Genomic DNA, 21,995 nt, shown 5'->3' with positions numbered 1-21,995 from the left:
GTTTCTTGGTTAATGCCCTGTTTGTGTATTGGTATTATGGGTACCGAATGGTTGAATTTGAGGTGTGGCAAGCATGATAAGTTAGGCATAATGTTTCACATATGAGTTTGACCATTTAGGTATATTTTGGATGTGTGATTGGTGTAATGCCCAATTTTGACCCGTGCCCACACAATAAAATTAATCAAATTTAAAAAAAAAAGAGTCCAATGAAATAGCAGTCCATTTACAAATTTCAGCTAGCCCAAAATTACAACCCAACCCGTTTTAACGAAAACACCCACCAAACCTATTAACCCACTAGCCTAAAAAAAAACCTTTAGCCCACTGAGCCCAAAACGCAAAACAGGAGCAAGGAACCCTAGCAACTTTCGGCTCCCAGCGCCGCAGTAACCGTACCACGCCTCATACGCTGCGCCACGTCCACCCTCCGTACGGCCGTACCTGCAACAAACAAAAATGGACAACGCAGCAACAAAGCAACAACAATAGGCCAACAAAAGCAGAAAAGGAAAAACGGAAAAAGAAATAACAGATCGATTTTTATTATTTATTTATTTTTGTAATTTTGGCTATAAAGGGCCAGTGCAAACACTGTAAACGGATCTTCTTCCTTTTTTACAGAGATCGAATACAAAAAGAAAAAAAATATTCAAAGAAATAAAAAAAAGGTGAATAGATTTTGTTTTTCCTTTCTTCTTTTTCTGTTTCTCGCTCATTTTTGTTCCTTATTCAATACAATAATAAGATAGTAGAAAGCAAAGAAATTACCGGTAACTGGATCCTCGGTCACTCCGTTGTAATCGGAACTGGGCAAAGGTTCGGAGATTGGCCGAATAGTCATCATACGGAGTAGTGACAAAGGATGGGAAACGGGAAACGGGAAACAGCGCTCTCCCTTCCCTTTGGAATTTTAGATGAAAACCTTTAGATTTAGGTTCTTTTTTGTTTTAAACGTTTTCAAAAATGGCACCGTTTAAAGCGTAGACCCGATGACCCGACCCGATTCAAGAAGGAGGATCCACGTGTTTTATACTGATGGTTTATTTGCGCACTGAGTCCTCCTGTTTTCTCAATTTGTTTTGATCTAATCCCTTTCAGTTCGTTTAATTTTGGCCATATAGGTTTATTTTGTTTTCAATCTCATCCACTCATCAGTTGAGGAGACATACGTCCAAAACGACGTTGTTTTCAATTATCTGACCAGGCTTCCTAGATTGGTGCGCTTAATTGTTGCATTAGTCCCTTTAATTTCAAACAAATTTCAAATCGGTGCTCTTTTATTTTATTTATTTTTTTCAAAATTCGCTCCACGTTTTCAACGTTGTTTCGTTCTGGCCCATACTGTTGCAATGCGTTTTGAGGAATAAGGAATATTGCCTATTTGGTCCCTATGAAATACGCACATTCCATTTCGGTTCTTTAATTTTATTTTATTTTCTGATTTCCCTTATGATTTTGGTTTGGAATCTGATTTAATCCATAATTTAAGTTATTCATTTTCTAAAATTTTATTTTGATTTTGTTGTCTTTAGTATATATTTAGTTATAAACCTAGCATTATTTGAATATTCAAGTTTTAGTATTGTTTTAAAATTTATCATTAGAACTATTTAAAATATAATATACTATTATTTTAAACTAATATTATCTAAACGTACCATACATAGTTATTTTAATTATAACTTTAAATGTATTATGAATCTCTACTTAGGTTTTATAATTAATATTTCTTTTTATATTTATTTAATATAGTTTGTACATTCTATAACTTTATAATATTTTTCAAACTTTCTTTTCTTTTCCATCCAAATATAAAAAGTTATGTGTTGATACTTTCATGTATGTAATTTTAGTAACTTATTTTGAAATATACATTTGTATATATGTTTTAAATCTTATATATAATTTATTTCTTTTAAAATACTCCCTTATATACTTTACTTACTTCAATTTTTGTACATATATTACCACACATATACTATTATAAATTTTTTTTATTTTGTATGTATCGTTTATTTAAATTAGCGCATATATTATTTTGAGTTTCTTTTCGTACAATACTTATTTTAAAATTCATTTTTATATTATTATATCATATAGTATTCATTTTTAACCTCTTTTTTGGTATATTTTAGTATTCATTTTTCTTTAGTTGGAAGCTTGTTATATTTTATTTATGTTATTTCGTTTGGCGCTTCTTTTAAAATTGACTATTAAGTCATTTAGTTGTTGAATATTGATATTTGTGCTTGCATGATGTGTGCTTGATATTATTGCCCGCATATGTATTATATAATTTATTCGTATTTATTGGTTATTGATGATTATTAGTATACTTTAGCCTATTAATTATTGTTTCGTGTTGTACATTAACATCCCATCGCATTTTTTTAAATATTCGGTTTCATTAAAGCACTAAAATCATTTTTATAATTTTCAAAAAGGCCTAGCGTTTATAATTCTCGAGAGAGTTGTGCCCTAACTTACTGGGTTCCAATTTTTCTCGACGAATTTAGATAGCTATGTGTTTATTTAAGTAAAACCATACAATTTTAAAACTAAGTATTTAGGATTTCAAAATGTCGGATCCTAACTTACTGGATGTGACATTCTGTTATCCCAATTTTAAAATAAAGACAATGTTTGATGTTTAAGAACTTCGAGGAATCGAAACCTAACTTACTAGATTCTGATTTCTCGTTTGACTTAGATGACCAAACAACCTTCTCAAAATGCATGAATTTTAAAATTTAACAATTAAAAAGACATACTTAATTTTGAGGATTGAATTGTTGCACTCTAACTCACTGAGTGTGGCAATTTATTTCTTCGAAATGAATGTATCTTATTATCCAACTTGGTTTATTCAAATTTAAACTTTAAAAGGTTCGTATTTTTAAAATATTTTCAAATTTTCGACATTAAGACATTAATCAATCAATTCGGTACCAATTTTGGGCGTTACGAGGGTGCTAACCCTTCCTCGTGCGTAACCGACTCCCGAACCTGTTTTCTCAAAATTCGCAGACCTAAAATTGTTTTCAAGGTAATCCGATCACACCTCAATAAAAGATCAGTGGCGACTCCAATTTTCATTTTCAAGTCGACAACTAAACTAATATTTTTGTCTTTCCAAAAAAATGGTTGCGAAATTGGTATGTTTTAAAGTCGTCAATGAATGTGTTGATGGATATCATGTTGTATGTGTGAATATTACCTGTTATAAACTTGATATTAGTTGGTTTTGAATGCTTATTTATGCCATGGTTGTATGTGCATTGTTGAGCTTAGGTTGGTACCACATTGGGTGAGATATATGGCTTGGAAAATAGCCTATTTTTTGTCTACACGGGCGGAGACACGGACGTGTGTCTCAGCCATATGTGACACACAGTCAGGTGACACGGCCATGTGTCCCCTGATACTTCTATAGAAATCAAGTCAGTAGCTTCACATGGCCTAGCACACGGGCATGTGAGGCCATTTCGAAGGGTACACGGCCTGGCACATAGGCGTGTGGTCTGGCCGTGTGACCCAAGTTAGTGAGTTACACGGGGTAGGACACGAGTTGGGACACAGTTGTGTATCCCCATTTCGAATGCCTACACGGTCTGAGACACGAGCGTGTCACTTGGCCGTGTGAGGCACACGGCTTGGCCACACGTGCGTGTGTCTCCTGCACTTTGAAAATTTTCCATGTTTTTCTAAAAATTTCTTAAGTACTCGGTTTAGTCCTGAACCACTTTTAATGACTATTTAGGGCCTTAAGGGCTCATATTAGGGACTATATGAATGAATTTGGATGATTTTGTTTGGAATGAGAAATGAATATGAAATGTATAATTGTTTGAGTTATAAGTCTGGTAATGCTTTGTAACACTGTTCAGGCGTCGGATACCGGTTAGGGGTATTACATGGACTGCTAATGTTACATGTAAAAATCGGCTAGGCTTGGAATTAGGATTAAATTGCATGAATTTCATTTTTTGAGCCTAAGGATAAAATTAGAATTAATTAAAAGCATAGGGGCAAAATGGTAATTTTGCCTAAGATATGAATTGGATTAAATTGAATGTAAATAGTATTAAATTGATGTTAAAATTCATTCGTATAGATCTGGATAGATCAAATATAAAGCTAGATCGAGGAAAAAAATGTCAGATTAGTAGATTTTGCATACACGAACATTGTCGAGGTAAGTTCGTGCATCTAAATTTTGTATATTTATATGTTTGAATTGAAAGTTGTATATGTGCATTGTGAAATTGCTATTTATATGAAATTGATTACATATCTGACAAAGCCCTATAAATGTTCTGTTTGAATAGATGAAATTTCGATGGATACAAGGTTCCCAAATTGGTTGTGGTCATGCATATTTTACGGACACACCACGGCTCAAAAGAGCGTCCCGTTAATAGCCCTCTCGAGCTTCCTGTTATATGGTTCCTGTGAGCTTCCCATTAATAGCTCTTCGGAGCATCCCGATCGGTTGTGATCCGGCATGTGTTATGGATACACCGCAGCTCTTATGAGCGTCCCATTATATGGCTCTTCTCGAGCTTCCCGATTAAAGGCTCTTTGTGAGCTTCTTGATTAATGGCTCTCCGGAGCTTCTCGATATGGCTCGCTTGAACTTCTAGATATATGGCTATCCGAAGCTTCCTGATTAATGGCTCTTCGGAGTTACCCGTTATTGGCTCGAATGAGCTTCTTGGATATGGCTCTTTTGAGCTTCCCGTTATACAGCCCGGATAAGCTTTCCGTTATACAACTTACATTAGCTTCCTATTATATGGCTCAAGGGAGAGCAACTCGTTTATGTACTCGTATGAGCATTCCCAAATATGAATTGACAGTTTACAATTTTCTACACTTCATATGTACTACCCTTGTATCCATTGATATTTTAAATGACTCAATGGGTAAATTTCCGATATGAGATGATACGAATTTAAGATGAATTACTATGAGAAATACTTGAAATACAAAGATATGATATGTACATGTTCATGAACACTTGAAGTGATAAATACATGTATGTGGAAATTGAATATTGATGAGCTTATTCATCTTTCTTGGTATTTATGTTAATTACATAACAAACATGCTTGATGAGGATATGTGTTTAGGCAATTAGCCAAATTGGTTTGAGCTTGTTTATTTGCTTTCCTTAAATATAAATGAATGGTAAGTTAGTTTCCCATTATACGAACTTACTAAGCTTTAAAGCTTACTCTGTTTATTTCTTCTGTTTTATAGTATTCGAAAACTTGTAAAGGTTGGAAGCTGATCGGAGCTACATTACACTATCCTTCAGCTTATTTTGGTATAAATAGCAAAATTTCTTTTGGGTATAATGGCATGTATAGGCTAAGTTTGGCCAAATGATGGTATTGACGTGTTTGGTTGTGATTTGCCATTGGTATGGCTTATGTTTGGTACATTTTGATATATATATAAGTATATGGCCTTATCATGGTTGATATGTGATTTGATATAATTGATTGATGGTTAACTAATAGGCAAATTGTAACATGGCTTGAGTTGGTACAAATATGAATATATATGTAAGTAATCAAATTATTAAGCATGAATACTTGATTATATAAGATGAAATGTTATGCATAAGACTTGGTTTTAGTTTGATTCAAATGTTTTATATTGGTTTGGGAATGTGTTTAAGTGTTATTGTAGGTGGAGGACAAGTTTGAGTGAGAAATATGGCTAGGAAATGGCCTTATTTTGTCCACATAGGCAGAGACATGGGCGTGTGTCTTAGCCGTGTGTGACATACGGCCTAGCACATGGGCGTGTGATATGGCCATGTGTCCTTTGCATCTTAAAAATTTCAAAACAGAATGCTCAAAATTGATCACACGGCCTAGCATACGGGTGTGTGGCTTGGATGTGCGACTCCTGCATTTATTTAATGATGTTCACACGGCCTAGCACACGGGTGTGTGGCTTTGCCGTGTGACCTAAGTCAGAGAGTTACATGGGTACTAACACGGGCTGAGACACGATCGTGTGCCCTATTTCGAATGCCCACACGACCTAAGACACGGGCGTGTCTCTTGGCCGTGTGAACCACATGGCCTGACTACACGGGCGTGTGTCCCCCTGTACTTTGGGAAAATTTTAAAATTTTACGAAAAATTCTCTAAGTACCCGGTTTAGTCTTGACTTGTTTTTAATACATATTTTGGGCCTCGATGGCTCATATAAGGGACAATATGATTGATATTGAAATGTTTCTTATATGAATGCTAAGAGATATAAAATGTCTGATACTTGTCCTATAAATTTTGGTAATGCTTCGTAACCCTATTCTGGCGACGGATATGGGTTAGTGGTGTTACAGAATTTGAAAAAGTAAGCAATGAAATAATTTTTAAAGACTTATTATAACATTTGGTACTCAAGTTTGATACTTTTTTTTCTAATGTGGTACTTGTGTTATTTTGATCTAGTTAGGTACCTGTATTTGACAAAATTGTATATTTTGGTACCCAAAAATAATGGTTTTAACTTTTTATGCTTAATTTGGGGTTTAAGGTTGGATTGATGAAAGTTAATTGCTACTATTATTAAGTTTGATTTTTTTTATGATTTTGTTAATAGAATAAATTTAGTGTTAAATTGTGAATTTATTTACTTTGTCAAATACAGTTTGATGGATGTGAGCTAATCCAGATTTTAGGATTGATTTGATGAAAGCCAATTGCTAATATTATTAGCTTATTGTGAATCTTCATCAAACAAGTTACATGGAACCAAAGAAGAAAAAGGTTTGAACGTCATTAGGACTGTGTCTCGTGCGATCATAAACGGATGAGGTGTAGGCTGCTTTGGAGGGTCGAGCATTGTAAGGGATAACAATAATAATATGATCATGATATGTAGCAGACTTCAAGCCAAGTCACAATTTCTTCTTGTTCATCTAATCTCGATTTATATGTGTGAGCAAGGAATTCAAGGAGAAGAAATGGAGCAATATTGTTGAAGGAAAAGGAAGGGCGAAGTGAAAAATTATCCCAATATTCTATGATATTTAGATTTTGTTGCTGTCAGAGCGAGACCAGACAAGAAACAAAGGAGTGGAGGGGAAAAGGTGCTGATATGGATTTCTTCTTTAATTGGCCGTAATCATATTTGATGTTTGTCTGGTTATGGAATTGATTTATGTAATAAAATAAAAAGTCAATTCAATAATAATTTATGGTTAATTTTACTATTTAGGAGGAAAGCTAGTTAAAAAGGGATTTCTTGTGTCGCCGTTTTTCTTTTCTTAATTAAAACGTTTTATATGCATTGACTTTGTTGAGAGTCTAATTAAATTTGGTTTATTTTTGAAGGAAGGATAAAGTTACCAAACTAAAATTTCTTGCTTATCTTAATACATTATTAACTAAGATACATTTAAAATTCAAGTTGAAGTCTATGTTTCTTTCCCTCAAAAAAGTCTACTGTTTTTTAAAGCCTCTCTAGGCCCTTGAGGATGAGGGTCAATTCACCCTGCATCATCTGTAATGGAAAACTCTAATAAGACAATTTATTTTTATATTTTCATTAAATTAATCTGTATATTTAGATTGACTGAATAAAAGAATCCAAATTTTTTATGATATTCAAAAACATTGGATGATAGGCACTTGTAATGTGGGTAGAGAGTCAACATGTCTCAATGATGAGATGATCACAGAGTTGCATGATTTATATCTTCAGTTCATACTTGATTTTGGGTTTTAATATTGAATCATTCCTTTCCATCCTCGATCAAAACTATACTATCATATATAAATATAAAAGGAAGAAGACACATGTCATGTCCATGAGTTTTTCCTCATAATAACATTGGTAAAATTTTAATTTTGATTTCTATTATGTTGACATTTAAAATTTAATCTTTTTTAGTCATTATAAGATAATGATTAAATTGTAATTATGCTTATATTTGAGATTTAATCTTTTTTAGTCATTATAAAATAATGATCAAATCCAATTTTAATCCCTCTACTATGTTGTTATTTAAATTTTAATCTTTATATTTAAGTTTACTATAATTTAGCCCTCCACTTTTATAGTTAGAAATGATAATTAATGATAACATGTTATTACCATATAATTAAATATTTTCTCCCATAATATAATATAAAAAAGCAGCATGAAGAGCTAGCAAATTAATAAAGTTTACTTTGTTAGCAATTTTACAAATAAACCAAAATAGATAAGTGAAATAGTACTCACTTAAACTATATTATTACATCTATGTAAACATACTTAACCTAAAATATTATTTCAAAATTTAGGAGTTCATCCCTATTACTTTTTCCATTTAATAAAAAATTATATTCTTTTTAATTTAATCTTTAGTAATTTAAATTTTTGCTTTCTTAAATTTATAATGGAGATAATTTATTAAAAAGTGTTAGGTATAATGGTAAGATACATTACGCTCCTAAGGAGAGAACGTAAGTTTGAACATTGTTGATATTGTTAGGAGAGACAGTTACAAATCTCAAACGTTGATTGTAAAATGAAAATAATATACCAAAAGAATAGAAATAATTATTATTTTTTTTTTAACTCTTTAAATAATTAATCCAATGCAAAGTGTAAGTTGACTACTATATTAATATATATAGTTGTATTTAATTTTTTATACAAACAATTATAATTATGCTTAATCAGGAAGAGTTTCTATCAACTAATAAGAAGTTGCTTGTGGTCTAATTGGATATATTAGTATTTGTTGAGTTAAATGGTTTTATGATTAATTATATAAGTTTATTTGTGATTTTATAATTTGCTAAACTATTGAATGTGAATATAAGTATGCTTATATTTGTGGCATACTATGAATATGAAATTATAATGAAATGATTGATTGATATGTGAATTATGTATATTGATATTACGAATGTTTTATTAATGGTTTCAGATAGAATTATGACTATAGTTGGCACGCTATAGGATGCGTTATACAGAGTTATTTAGCGCCGATCGCATATTATATCGGGCTTACTGATGAGTATTGGGCACATATTATTTCGGTAATATATTGATAAGTGTTAATACTTCGGACATACTAATAAGCACTGGGATTGGAACTTTATGTGATTATAGCTACTAAGAGCTCACGATTGGTTTATTCTCTATTATTATATTGTAAATAATTTATTATATAATTGTTTTGATGGGATTATTATAGATTTTCTATGTTAGCAAGTCTCGAACGAAAATTTATTTAAGGGAGAGATTTGTATAAATTTTTGTACTGAGAGTTTTTAGCACTTATCTTACTCAAGTTAGGGAACTTTTTTTAGAGTGCAAATTGTTAGTAAAACATATTGTGTTGTGGTTTTACTTGTTGAATTCATAAGGGTGAATTTAGTGGTGAGAGTATTATTCTTCAAGATTTGAAAATGAGGAGAATCATTAATTACAGGGTGTGTGATAGGTTAGATTCAGTTGTTGTAACTGTTGAAGAGAGTGAATATTTCTCACTGAGCTAGACTCCGCAGACGTAAGGAGACCGAATTATGTAAACAATTCATGTATGTTCTGAGTGTTTCCAATTTCCAAATTTAGTTCCAGAAAAGTGTTACTTTACTGTAAGTCTTTCTAAACACTTTCTTTAATCAATAGCAATATTTAATAATTTCACATGAGTTGAAAATTAATTATGTCTTAATATATTACCAAAAAATTTAATCTAAAAAATGCAACTAAATTAATTAATCTACCAAATATTATTTTATAAAGCTTAAAGTATAATTCCGTTTTAATGTTAAAATTATGGTATATACTCAATAGTTTATTCTTATGCTATCAATCATTTACTATTATAGTGTCATAGCTCGATTAGCATGAGTATTATTGTTAATATAGGAGGACATGGGTTTGAGCGCGTTGAAGCGCATTATCCTCTTATTTATGGGTTAGGAAGGGGTTATTAGTAGTTCTAAGTATATTAAAAAGAGCAAATATGATCAAAATTTATAATGAAATTTTTTATTTTTTATTAATCAAGACACTTTCTTTAAGTCCTTCCACACTCAAAGCTTCTTACCGTATGTTGGACTGGCTATAAAGAAATGAGATTGTAATAGAATAAAATTATAATGACAGAATGAAATGGGTAATGTAGTAATATTCCTAGGTTTAGGGAAATAAATGTTGTAATAGTATAAGAAAATATACTCGAATGATAAATATATTCTTTAATAGATTTTTTAATGTTAAAAATCCAAAATTTTTAATATGCTCAAATAACCCATAGCTCTTTATAAATTAAAGAATTTATTATTTTATTATAAAAATGTAAAAAATCCAAAATTATATAAATAGATTAAATTCAATATGAAAATCAGTAATTAATTTATTTAAATTAACTGTATGTAATTGTTGTTGACCGAACATCTATAAGGGCAATAAACACTTCCAATTTTTTTGGTTCTGTTATTGATTTAAAGTTTTAAAATAATAATTGGTAAACTTATTAAAAGTTGTATTTTTATAATATTGAACTGGTTCAGTTTTGAGCTATAAATATATAATGTATCCCTTTCAAAAAAAAATGATGGATCAATGAAAAAATATAAAGTAAATTACCACAACATTTTGCAAAAAAGAAAACTTACATTTCAAGTGTTGGTTAATATTTGAACATGCATATACTTTAACTTAGATATACAAGCTTCAGAAATTGGTTGGGCAGGTACATGACTTAGAAGGCTGGTGGGAGCAACCCTTCAAGTTGACAAAGCTTTTAAGCAAAAAAAAATGCAAGAAAATGTTGCTCAGCTTGGGACATGTATGCAATGCCAAGAACTTAAGACATATAACCAGAATGAGTTGGTCCTTTCCATATACATCTCAAATTCTTCATGCAATCAATGCTCAAGTATTGAAATGATTCAAGAACTTTTTCTGCAGAAACAGACCAATCAATAACGGTTTCCATCTTATTGCAATCGACCAACAAGCAAAACTTTAGCGTTATCATGTTCTCATGGCAGTCCAAGAAAAACAATAAAGAAAACTTTAAGTAGTTCACTTACTTGAAATGGGATGTTTTCACCATTCACCAAAGAGAAACATGCAACTGAGAGAGCTCAAGCTTTCTAGATGAATTGGTAAAGGATCCAGTGGTCAGCAATCTCACTCAATCCTGAACACGTATCAAAGTATATGATTCCCACTTGTCTACCATCTTAATGGTAGCATTTGCTAATTTATTCTTCCAACACGAAGAAAACACCAATAAATAATATAAACATTGCTTCCAATGACATCAAGAAAATCAGATTTGGTCATACAAACAGAGCAATGGCAAAATTTTACTCGGGAAATTCTAATAGATTTTGATTTGCAGGTATTCCTGTAAAAAAATAGAATGTCAGTAATGATAATATATTGCAAAGAAAAGAAAAATAAAAAATACGCAGATTTTTACGTGGAAATCCTTTCGGGAAAAAATCACGAGTAGAGGAGAAGAAAATTCACTATATCGAATTCGAATGATTATAAGAGAAGTAGACTATTTCTATTTATAGGCTTGTAAAACCATATTCTAATAGGAGTGTAGTAAGATTGAAACACCTAATTCTAATCAAATATCAAATAGATGGAGTTTAATAAGGTTTAAAAAACCTTATTCTAAAATAAAATAAAAGAAGTGTAGTTCAAGAGGGATTTTACTTTTATTTTATTTTACCACTGTATTTTATTTAAATAAAGATTCGGGTCACTTAATTCTAACAATCTCCACCTTGACACGAATTCTCAATGAACAAGCTCTTCATCGCGAACTCTCAACGAACAAGTTCTCCACCTCTTCCATAAAACCCCTTAAGGGTTTAACTTCAACAATGAACACCAACCAAGTCTAAGCAATGCTCAAACTTGGTTATAGGAAGTGACTTAGTCATCATATCTGTGGGATTTTCATGAGTACTAATTTTGCTCACAACAATATCACCACGAGCAATAATATCACGAACAAAATGATACCGAACATCAATATGTTTTGTTCTGTAATGAAACATTTGATCTTTTGTAAGGAAGATGGCACTCTAACTGTCACAAAATACTGTACTGATTTGAAGGTCTTCATTGAGTTCACTTGTAACACCCCTAACTCATATCCATCACCGGAACAGGGTTACAGAGCATTACCGGAGTTTACACATCAATATAATTAAATCATATCATTTATTATTCATATATGAAATCTAACCTATTCAATCATAATGTCCCTTATATGGGCCCTCGAGACCCAATTTATGCATTAGAAACAAGTTGGGACTAGATCGGGAACTTAGAGAATTTTTCGCGAAATTTCAAAATTTTTCTTAGGTTTAGGGGACAGATGCCCGTGTAGCCAGGCCGTGTAGCTCACACGGCCAAGTGACACGCCCGTGTCCCAAGGCTTGTGGTCATTCGATGTGAGGCACACAGCCGTGTCCCAGCCCGTGTCCATACCCATGTAACTCTCTGACTTGGGTCACACGGCCAGCCACACGCCCGTGTGCTAGGCCATGTGGACAATTTAATTTTCGAAAATTAGGTGTAGGGGACACATGGCCAAACCACGCGCCCATGTACATGGCCGTGTGTCACACACGGCTGAGACACACGCCCGTGTCTCTGCTTGTATGGACAAAAAATAGGTCATTTTCAGGCCACTTTTCTCACCCGATTTGCCTTTCACCTACAACATCATCCAAATACATTCACAAGCCAATTCATAGCCCTCAAATCAATGCCAATACCAAGTTTTATGGATAACATATTATCTCATATGTGCAAGTGTTTAAACATACCAAAAACACATTTATGCTTATAAGCATACTTTATGAATTATGCTAATTCAAAACCATTCATCAATAGGTTTGTATACTTCCCATCATCTCACCATTTTATCACACATCAAACTTGATAAGGCTTTATATAATTACATCAAAATATGCCTTACACTAGCCATTCCAATGGCTAGTTACAACCAAAATATTTCATCATTATGTCTAACTTAGCTTATACATGCCATTATACCAAAAGTTAGCTTGCTTTATATACCAAGAAGTCCGAGGGATAGTGTGATGTGTCTCCGACCAAATTCCAACCTTCACGAGCTTTCGAGTGCTATAAAACAGAGAAATAAACCAAAGTAAGCATTTAATGCATAGTAAGTTCGTATAACTGGAAATTTACCTTACCATTCATTTCCATTAAAGTAAACATACAAAATGCATCCAAGAAATTTGGCTAATAGCCTAAACAACCAACTCCATCAAACATGTTAGTCATTGTAATTCACACAATTGTCAAGAAACATGAATGAGTTCATTGTAATACCCCGAAAATTACTACAGTAAGAAAGTAAGATAATATCCTTAATATAGTAAAATAAGAAAATAAAGTGATAAAAAGGGTAATATTGAGTTATGTCAACATTGAGAAGTATATTATGACCTATTAATTCAAGAAAGGATTAAATTGTAAAAGTGAGAAAAGTTTTGTTGCCCAAGAGTAAATACTCAAATTTTGAGGGGTTAAAGTGTAAATACGAAAAATTTGAAGGACCAATAATGTAAATATTTAAGGGTGGAATAATCTAGACACTAAGGAAAATGGATAAATTAGGACCAAATTGAAAAGGTAAAGAATTTTGAGGGATTAAATTGCAATTTTACCAAAAATTAAGTGATGACTCAATGATGGAATTTTAAAAAATTATTAAGGGCAAAATGGTCTAATAGAGAGAGAATTCTAGAAGGTAATGATGATGTTTGTGGTATTTTTAATTAATTAATTAGATAAATGTTATTTAATTAATATTTTATTAAGATTTTTAGTATTATTTTATTATTAAATGATTAATATAAAAGGGAGGAAAGATGATGAAAAATCATCATCTTTCCATGCAACCAACGTTAGAAGAGAAGAGAAGAAAGAAAATTTTGTTTTTTTACAATTTGGTCCTTTCACCAAAAATTCACTATTTTCACCTAGAAATCAAAAGAATTTCCATAGCTTCCAAGAGAGAAAAATAATAAGGAGACAATGGGGAGCTAGAATGTCAAGTTAGATTCAAGAAATAGAAGCTGGAGGAGAGAGAAAATCAAGTTAAAGATTGAAATCAATAGCACAAGGTAAGAACATCAAGATTTCAATATATTTTAAAGTTTGTTATTGTTGAAAAAGCATGGAAATGATGTTATAGTAGAGTTTTCGTAAATAAAGTCTTATGTTCTTGATATATTAGTGAAGAGAAATAAGTGAAAATGATGGGAAATATTATAGAGAAAGGGAATAAGGGAGTTATAAATTTAGTAATCAACATCTTGCACTAAAACAGTTTTGGACAGCAACAGTAGGTTAACTTTGAAAAATCACCATAAATTGTGGAAATCTAATTAGGGGATGAAAAAAATATGGAATTAAATATTATTAAGTCTAGTTCCCATAGAAGAAACGGTGTAAGTAATGGAATTTTAAATCATGAGATATAATAAATTTTGTGAGACAATGTCAGAATGAATGTGGGTTCCCCTATTTTGACTTTGGAAAATCATAAAAAATTGAATAAAAATGATTAGAGTCTTAAATTTATATGTTTAAAATACTTAATGAGTCTATTTTCAATAGAAACAAACAGAAACATCATCTAAATTCTGTACAAAGAGATAATTAATTTTTAGTGAAGAGGGGTCGGAACTGTCAAATAGTGAAACAGGGGAAATTTAAAGAATAAACTGTACTTATTGGCTAAACCAAAAATTCTGAAAATATTATGGTAAGAATATATGTGAGTCTAGTTTCATATGAATTTATAGGATCTTTATTTGGAGTTCTGTAGCCCAAGATATAAATAATTTAGTGACTATGGCTCAAGTGGACAGCTTTGAATTAATATATAAATAAATGGTGGAATTATAGATAATGTTTCATATAAGCATATTATACATTAAGGATGTGGAATGGAGAGGAGGAGGAGGAAAATAAATGATTATTCAACTGGCATGAGTTCTCATTAAAATAACCAATTTGCATATTTTAGGTTCAAGGACTAAATTGAATAAAAGTAATATTTTAAGGGTAAATTGGTAAAAATATCAAAAAGTAACCAAATTGCATGAAATGAATTGTTTTATTATTTAAATTAACAAATTGAATGAATTATTAATTTATTTGAGTGGAAATCCGAGGAAAATAGAAAATTACCAAAATGTCCTTGAATTTTGGTATTTCTGCAATTTAGCTTGGTAAATTCGTGTAACTTGAATTATATTCTTAGATGATTAAAATATATATATTGGATTGAGAAATTTATTTGAATTGTGAACATGAGAAAATGTGAATTGAATGAAATGGAAATGAAGCTTTGAATTACATGAGTAAATATCAGGTCTCGTAGGCCCTATTTGTTATGAATATAATATTTCGAGGATATGTTGTAAAGAATTATAAAAGCACGTTAATAATTTAAAAGTTTTAATTCGGATGAAATTTTGTAACTCGGTTTAATACGTATGCAAATGTATGTCTTCTAGTAATGCCTCGTACCCTATTCCAGTGTCGAATACGGGTAAGGGGCGTTACAATGTGACATCGCCAGATTCGGTCATAACGTTTAGACTGAGTTTGGGGTGTTACATTCATCATATAATAACTTTTATATTTATATACTTTTCTTATCATATTTCCATACAACATGTACATTTTCATAACAAATCATCTCAAGTTCAGTTTGGCCCATGTCGAAACTTTGCTCGTTGAATTTATTTGAAATATCGATGGGCACACATGTAGTACACCTAAAGTGTACAAAACTGTAATCCGTCAATTTATATTCAGGGATACTCATTAGAGTACATAATTAGGAAACACTCTCTCGAGCCACATAACAGGAAGCTCATGTGAGCCATGTAACAGGAAGCTTATCCGGGCTATAATAGGAAACTTATAAGAGTTTGAAACAGAAAGCTCATGTGAGCTTAACAGGTAACTCCAAAGAGCTATTATCAGGAAGCTCCGGATAGCCATATATCAGGAAATTCAAGCGAGTCATATCAGGAAGCTCATTAAGAGCCATATATCGGGACGCTCATAAAGAGCTGCGGTATGTACGCAATATATAAAGGATCCATACCGATCATACAACAGGACGCTTAGAAAGAGCTGCGGTATGTCTGCAACACATGCAGGATCAATATCGATTAAGATGCTCGCAGAAGCCATATAACGGGAAGCTCAATAGGGCTTATAACAAGATGCTTTTTAAAGCTATGATGTGTCTGCAACATATGCAGAACCACAACCAATACGGGAAATTATGTATCCATCGAATTTCATTTATTCAAATGGGACTTATTACTTATCAAGCATTTTTGAACATGTGATCAATTTCATACGTAAGACATTTATACAGTTCACTTATACAACATTCAATTCAAACATATTAAGTTACACGAACTTACCTCATCACTTGCTTGTATATGCTTTTCTGCTAATCCGACACTTTTTCTTTTCTTCGATCTAACTCCTTATTTGATCTTTTCGGATCTATATAAATGAAGTTAACATCAATTTAACACATTTCATATTCAATTCAATTCAATTCAATCCAATTTACATCTTAGGCAAAAGTACCATTTTACCCTTATACTTGTGATTAATTCTAATTTCGTCCCTAGGCTCGAAAAATAAAATTCATGCAATTTAATCCTTATTCCAAGCCTAGCCGAATTTTTTATATAACAATAACAATCCATGTATTTCACAAAAATAAAAAAAAATTCATGAATTTTACATCTTTTCAATTTAATCCCTAAATCACAATTTCATGAAAATTTCCTTTACAAAAGTTGTTTATCTATCAACAACCTTTCATTTTCTACCATAAATTTCAAAATTTCAGCATACTCATCCATGGTAAATTTTAATACTTTGATTACTTACCAGAAATGTAAAAATTACTAAAAATCGAACATGATTTCTTACCCAATTAAGCTCGCTTGAAGTTCTCTCTCTTAGTTAGGGTTTTCATAGAAAATTTTGGGGAAGATGATGATATAAAGTGATATTTTGTCTTTTAATTTAATTATCATCTTTTATTTTTTTCACTTTCCAATTTAGTCCTTTTATTTTCTTAAATTTCTATGGATAAATCATCATACATATCTACTAACTTTTCTTAATGGCCTATTTGCCTTATAAGGACCTCAAAATTTGAATTCCATAGCTATTTAATTCCTCTAGCTACTAGAATTTAACTTTTGCATTTCATGCAATTTGGTCCTTTTATCAATTAAACATGCAATCGGTAAAATTTTCTTAACGAAATTTTCATACATCATTCCTATCATAATGCAGACCATGCAATACTATTAAAATAATTTTTCTTTCTGAATCGAATTTGTGGTCCCGAAACCATTATTTTGACTTCATTGAAAACGGGTTGTTACATCACTAAAGAGTCCATTCAACCAAATAGCTTCTTTACAAGCCTCAATAATCGCAATGTACTTAGCTTCAGTGGTAGACAAAACGACTGTAGTTTGCAAAGTGGCTTTCCAACTAATTGCACAACTTCCGATTGTAAAGACATAACCTATGATAGATCTTATTCTATCAAAGTCTCCAGTAAAATCAGCACCAACATACCCAATGACTCCATCTCTAGTTCTTCCAAACTGTAAGCAAACATCAGTAGTACCTCGTAAGTATCTTAAAATCCACTGAACTGCTTTCCAATGTTCTTTACCGGGATTTGCCATGTATCTGCTAACTACACTAACTGCAATGATAAATCTGGACGTGAACAAACCGTAGCATATATGAGAGATCCTACTGCACTAGAGTATGGAACATGTGACATGTACTCAATCTCATCATCTGATTGTGGAGACAAAACTGGTGAAAGTCTGAAATGGGATGCTAAAGGAGTATTAACAGGCTTAGCACTCTACATATTGAACCTACAAAGAAATTACTTGCTTTTCTAACATATTGAACCTACAAAGAAATTACTTGCTTTTCTATCTCTGAGAATCTCCATACCAAGTATCTTCTTTATTGGTCCCAAATCTTTCATCTCAAATTCTTCACTTAGTTGGGCTTTAACATTTCTTATCTCTCATTTATCTTTCGCTGCTATCAACATGTCATCAACATAATGGAGTAGATACACAAAAAAACCATCACTATTAAATCTACTTCTTTTGAATTCATGAGAAGTCATAAAGGAATCAAACCTCTTGCACCACTATCTTGGTGACTGTTTTAAACCGTAAAGGGACTTTTTCAGCAAGCAAACATAGTCCTCTTTTTCTGAAATTGTAAAACCCTCTAGTTGTTGCATGTAAATATCATCCTCAAGTTCTCCATGCAAGAACGCAGTTTTTACATCTAACTTCTCAAGCTCCAAATCATACATGGCCACAATACCAAGCAAAGCTCGAATCGAACTATGCTTCACAACTAGGGAGAACACATCTGTGAAGTCCACTCCTAGAATTTGACTGTAACCGTTTACAACAAGTCTTGCTTTATATCTGGGTTCTTCAACTCTAAGAGTCCCTTCTTTCTTTTTAAACACCCATTTACAACGAACAACCTTCTTACCTTTAGGAAGTTTCACAAGATCCCACGTTCTGTTTCTGTGGAGTGATTCCATCTCCTCTTGCATAGAAAACATCCACTTTTTTGAGTCTTCACAGCCTCAGAATAATTAGATGGCTCTTGGTTTGCATCTATATCTTCAGCCACATTTAAAGCATAAGAAACTAGATCAGGCTCGACATACTTCTTTGAAGGTTTAGTTTCTCTTCTAGTTATGTTTTTGGCGATAGAGTATTGTGGTGAAGAAGCAACTCTATCCTGGCTTTTTGTACTGGCTTGAGGAGTCGACTCTGTTGTAAATTCTAGATTAATCTGATGCTTCACCTGCTTTTGATTTTTTTTATTTGAAGAGTCTTTAAGAGATAAGTTAGGTAGCATAGAAATTTCATCAAAAACAACATCTTTGCTAATCACAACTTTTCTATTTTCAGGACACCATAACTTATACCCTTTTACATCAGTTTTATAACCAAGAAAAACACATTTAATGGATCTTGGTTTCAATTTTCCATTATCAACATGAGCATACGCAGGACATCTAAAGATCTTTAAATCAGAATAGTTAGTAAGATTACCAAACTATACCTCTTGTGGAGTCTTTTTCTCAATGGTAACAGATAGAGATCGGTTGATCAAAAAACATGCAGTAGAGGCTACTTCGGCCCAAAACAACTTTGGTAAGTTGGCATTTGACAAATACATCGAACCTTCTCTATGATCATTCTGTTCATTCGTTCTGCAACGCCGTTTTACTGTAAAGTATGACGAACTGTCAAGTGTCTCACATCCCTTCTGACTTGCATAGTTTATTAAATTCATCAGAACAAAACTCTAAGCCATTGTCTGTATGAAGGTATTTTATTTGTTTTTCCGTGAGTTTTTCAATCATAGTTTTCCAAGACTTAAATTCAGAAAACACATTGTTTTTCTACTTCAGGAAGAACGCCAAAACTTTTCTGGAAAAATCATCAATAAAAGTTAACATATAATTAAATCCACCTCTCGAAGGCACTCTTGATAGGCCCTACAGATCAGAATGAATATATTCCAACGTTCCCTTCGTGTTATAGAATCCTCTGGTGAATCAAACTCTCTTTTTCTTCCCAAAAATACAGTGCTCATAGAGTTTTTGTTTGCAAATTCCTTACCCATCAAGAAGTCCTCTATTGCTCAATTCTACCATGCCATTCTCACTCATATGCTCTAGACACATATGTCAAATTTTAGTAATATCATCATCTGACAAGGAAGAAGAAGCGACAGCTGCATCACTAGTAGCAGTAGAACCCTGCAAAACATATAACTTGGTAGTTTTTCTTTGCTATTTCATCACAATAAGGGAATCTTTGGAAATCTTTAAAACCCCACAGCTATGTATTTGTATCCTTTTGAATTAAGAGTACTCAAAGAAATTAAATTTCTCTTCAATTCTAGAACATGTCTCACATCATTAAGTGTTCTAACAACTCCGTCAAACATCTTAACTTTAATCGTTCCAACACCTGTAATTTTACACGAAGCATTATTTCCCATCAAAATAACACCTTCAGACACTGTTTCGTAAGTTGTAGACCAATCCCAATTGGGACTTATGTGGAAGGTGTAGCCCAAATCACGGATTTACTTTTCGCTCACTTTAGAATTGTTGATAGAAGCTTCACCGGAATTTTCTGGTTGTTTTCCCTTTTAATTCGCAACCTACTTTTTGATCTTATTCTGTAGCTTATAGCACTCAGATTTAATGTGCCATTTCTTCCTGCAGAAGTTATAAGTTTTACCTCTGTTTGAATACTTTGATCTACCTTTAGATTTACCGCAAGGATTCCGTTCTTGTGTCCTTCCACGATTATCATCAGCATTTTGATCTTGTCTTTCACGAACAATGAAACCCTCTCCCTGAGAGTCTGTTTTAACCACAAGATGTTTCATCTTATCATACGAGGTCAAAGAATCATAAACCTCGTCAATTGTGAGAGGCTCGCGGCTATATAAAATCGTGTCTCTAAAGGTTGAATAAGATGGAGGCAACGAACAAAGTAGAATCAACCCTAAATCTTCCTTATCATACTGAACCTCCATGGCCTCCAAGTTTGAGAGAATTTCTTTAAACACTGTTAAGTGTTCGTGCACAGACGTACCTTCCTCCAAATAATGAGCATAAAGTCGTTGCTTTATACGCAGCTTGTTGGTTAGAGTTTTCGACATACATATTTGTTCTAGCCTCTTCCATAATACAACGGCGGTCTTCTCATTCATCACATCCTGCAAAATTTCGTTAGACAAATGCAGATGTAACTGTATTAACGTCTTTCAATCCTTAAGCTTCTTCTCTTCCTCCGTCAATGACGAAGGCATCTTATCTACCCCTAGAAGGGCTTCTTCTAAGTCCATTTGTGCAAGAACTACCTACATATTTATCTGCCACAACGCGAATTTGGTGTTGCAATCTAACAGCGGAATTTCATACTTCAAAGACACCATTACCGTGATTGAGATGAGCAACCCGGAGGCTCAGATACCAGTTTGTAAAAAAATAGAATGTCGGTAATGACAATATATTGCAAAGAAAAGAGAAATAAAAAATAAAGAACACGCGGATTTTTAAACAGAAACCTTTTCGGGAAAAAACCACGGTAGAGGAGAAGAAAATTCATTATGTCGAATTCGAATGATTACAAGAAGAGTAAGACTATGTCTATTTATAGGCTTGTAAAACCATATTCTAATAAAAGTGTAGTAAGATTGAAACACCTTATTCTAATCAATATCAAATAGATGGAGATTAATAAGGTTTAAAAAACCTTATTCTAAAATAAAATAAAATAAATGTAGTTCTACAAGGATTTTACTTTTATTTTTTTTACCATTGTATTTTATTTAAATAAGAATTTGGGTCACTTAATTCTAACAATTCTAAACATTAGGAAATAGAAATTGAAATAGAGCTCCATATAACAAGTCATCCTTCAAGTACTCGTTAAAAACCAAAATCCCATAGAAATGTTATTTATCACTCACATCGATAGTAAATAATTGGAAAGTGGAAGAGAATAACATGAATCTTGAAATGAAGAACTCGGCATCTAACCTAACCTAAGAGTGACACACATGAATAATAATTAAATAAATCAAATTGCTTCTATTTTGTAATATTATGGAAACAAAACCATGACCAAGTAAGCAAAGAAACAAGTCAAGTTGTAAGTTAAACTCAAACTCGATCAGAGAAAGATTGATTTTAATCAATTACAAATATAAAAATTGCCAATAAGAGTTTGGATATTTAAATTTAGGTGAGCTTGTAAACGTACTATAGAGCCATATATAAATATGAGCTTTTGTTATTTAAGTAAATATATAAG

The 21,995-nt window shown here is 32.2% G+C and overlaps 1 long non-coding RNA gene across 1 annotated transcript; it reads right to left on the bottom strand.

Moving 5' to 3' along the window:
* Positions 1–210: 210 nt before the first annotated feature.
* On the bottom strand, positions 211–892 carry LOC121220923 (uncharacterized). The gene is made up of 2 exons (XR_005918195.1): positions 772–892; positions 211–444 (listed from the first exon to the last, which is right to left on the bottom strand). It is a non-coding gene; the product is annotated as an uncharacterized lncRNA (long non-coding RNA).
* Between the last annotated feature and the right edge of the window lie 21,103 nt (positions 893–21,995).

Source organism: Gossypium hirsutum, chromosome D09 (assembly GCF_007990345.1).
Source record: "Gossypium hirsutum isolate 1008001.06 chromosome D09, Gossypium_hirsutum_v2.1, whole genome shotgun sequence".
In the NCBI taxonomy this organism is placed as follows: domain Eukaryota; kingdom Viridiplantae; phylum Streptophyta; class Magnoliopsida; order Malvales; family Malvaceae; genus Gossypium; species Gossypium hirsutum.
This window is presented reverse-complemented; position numbering and strand designations above follow the sequence as displayed.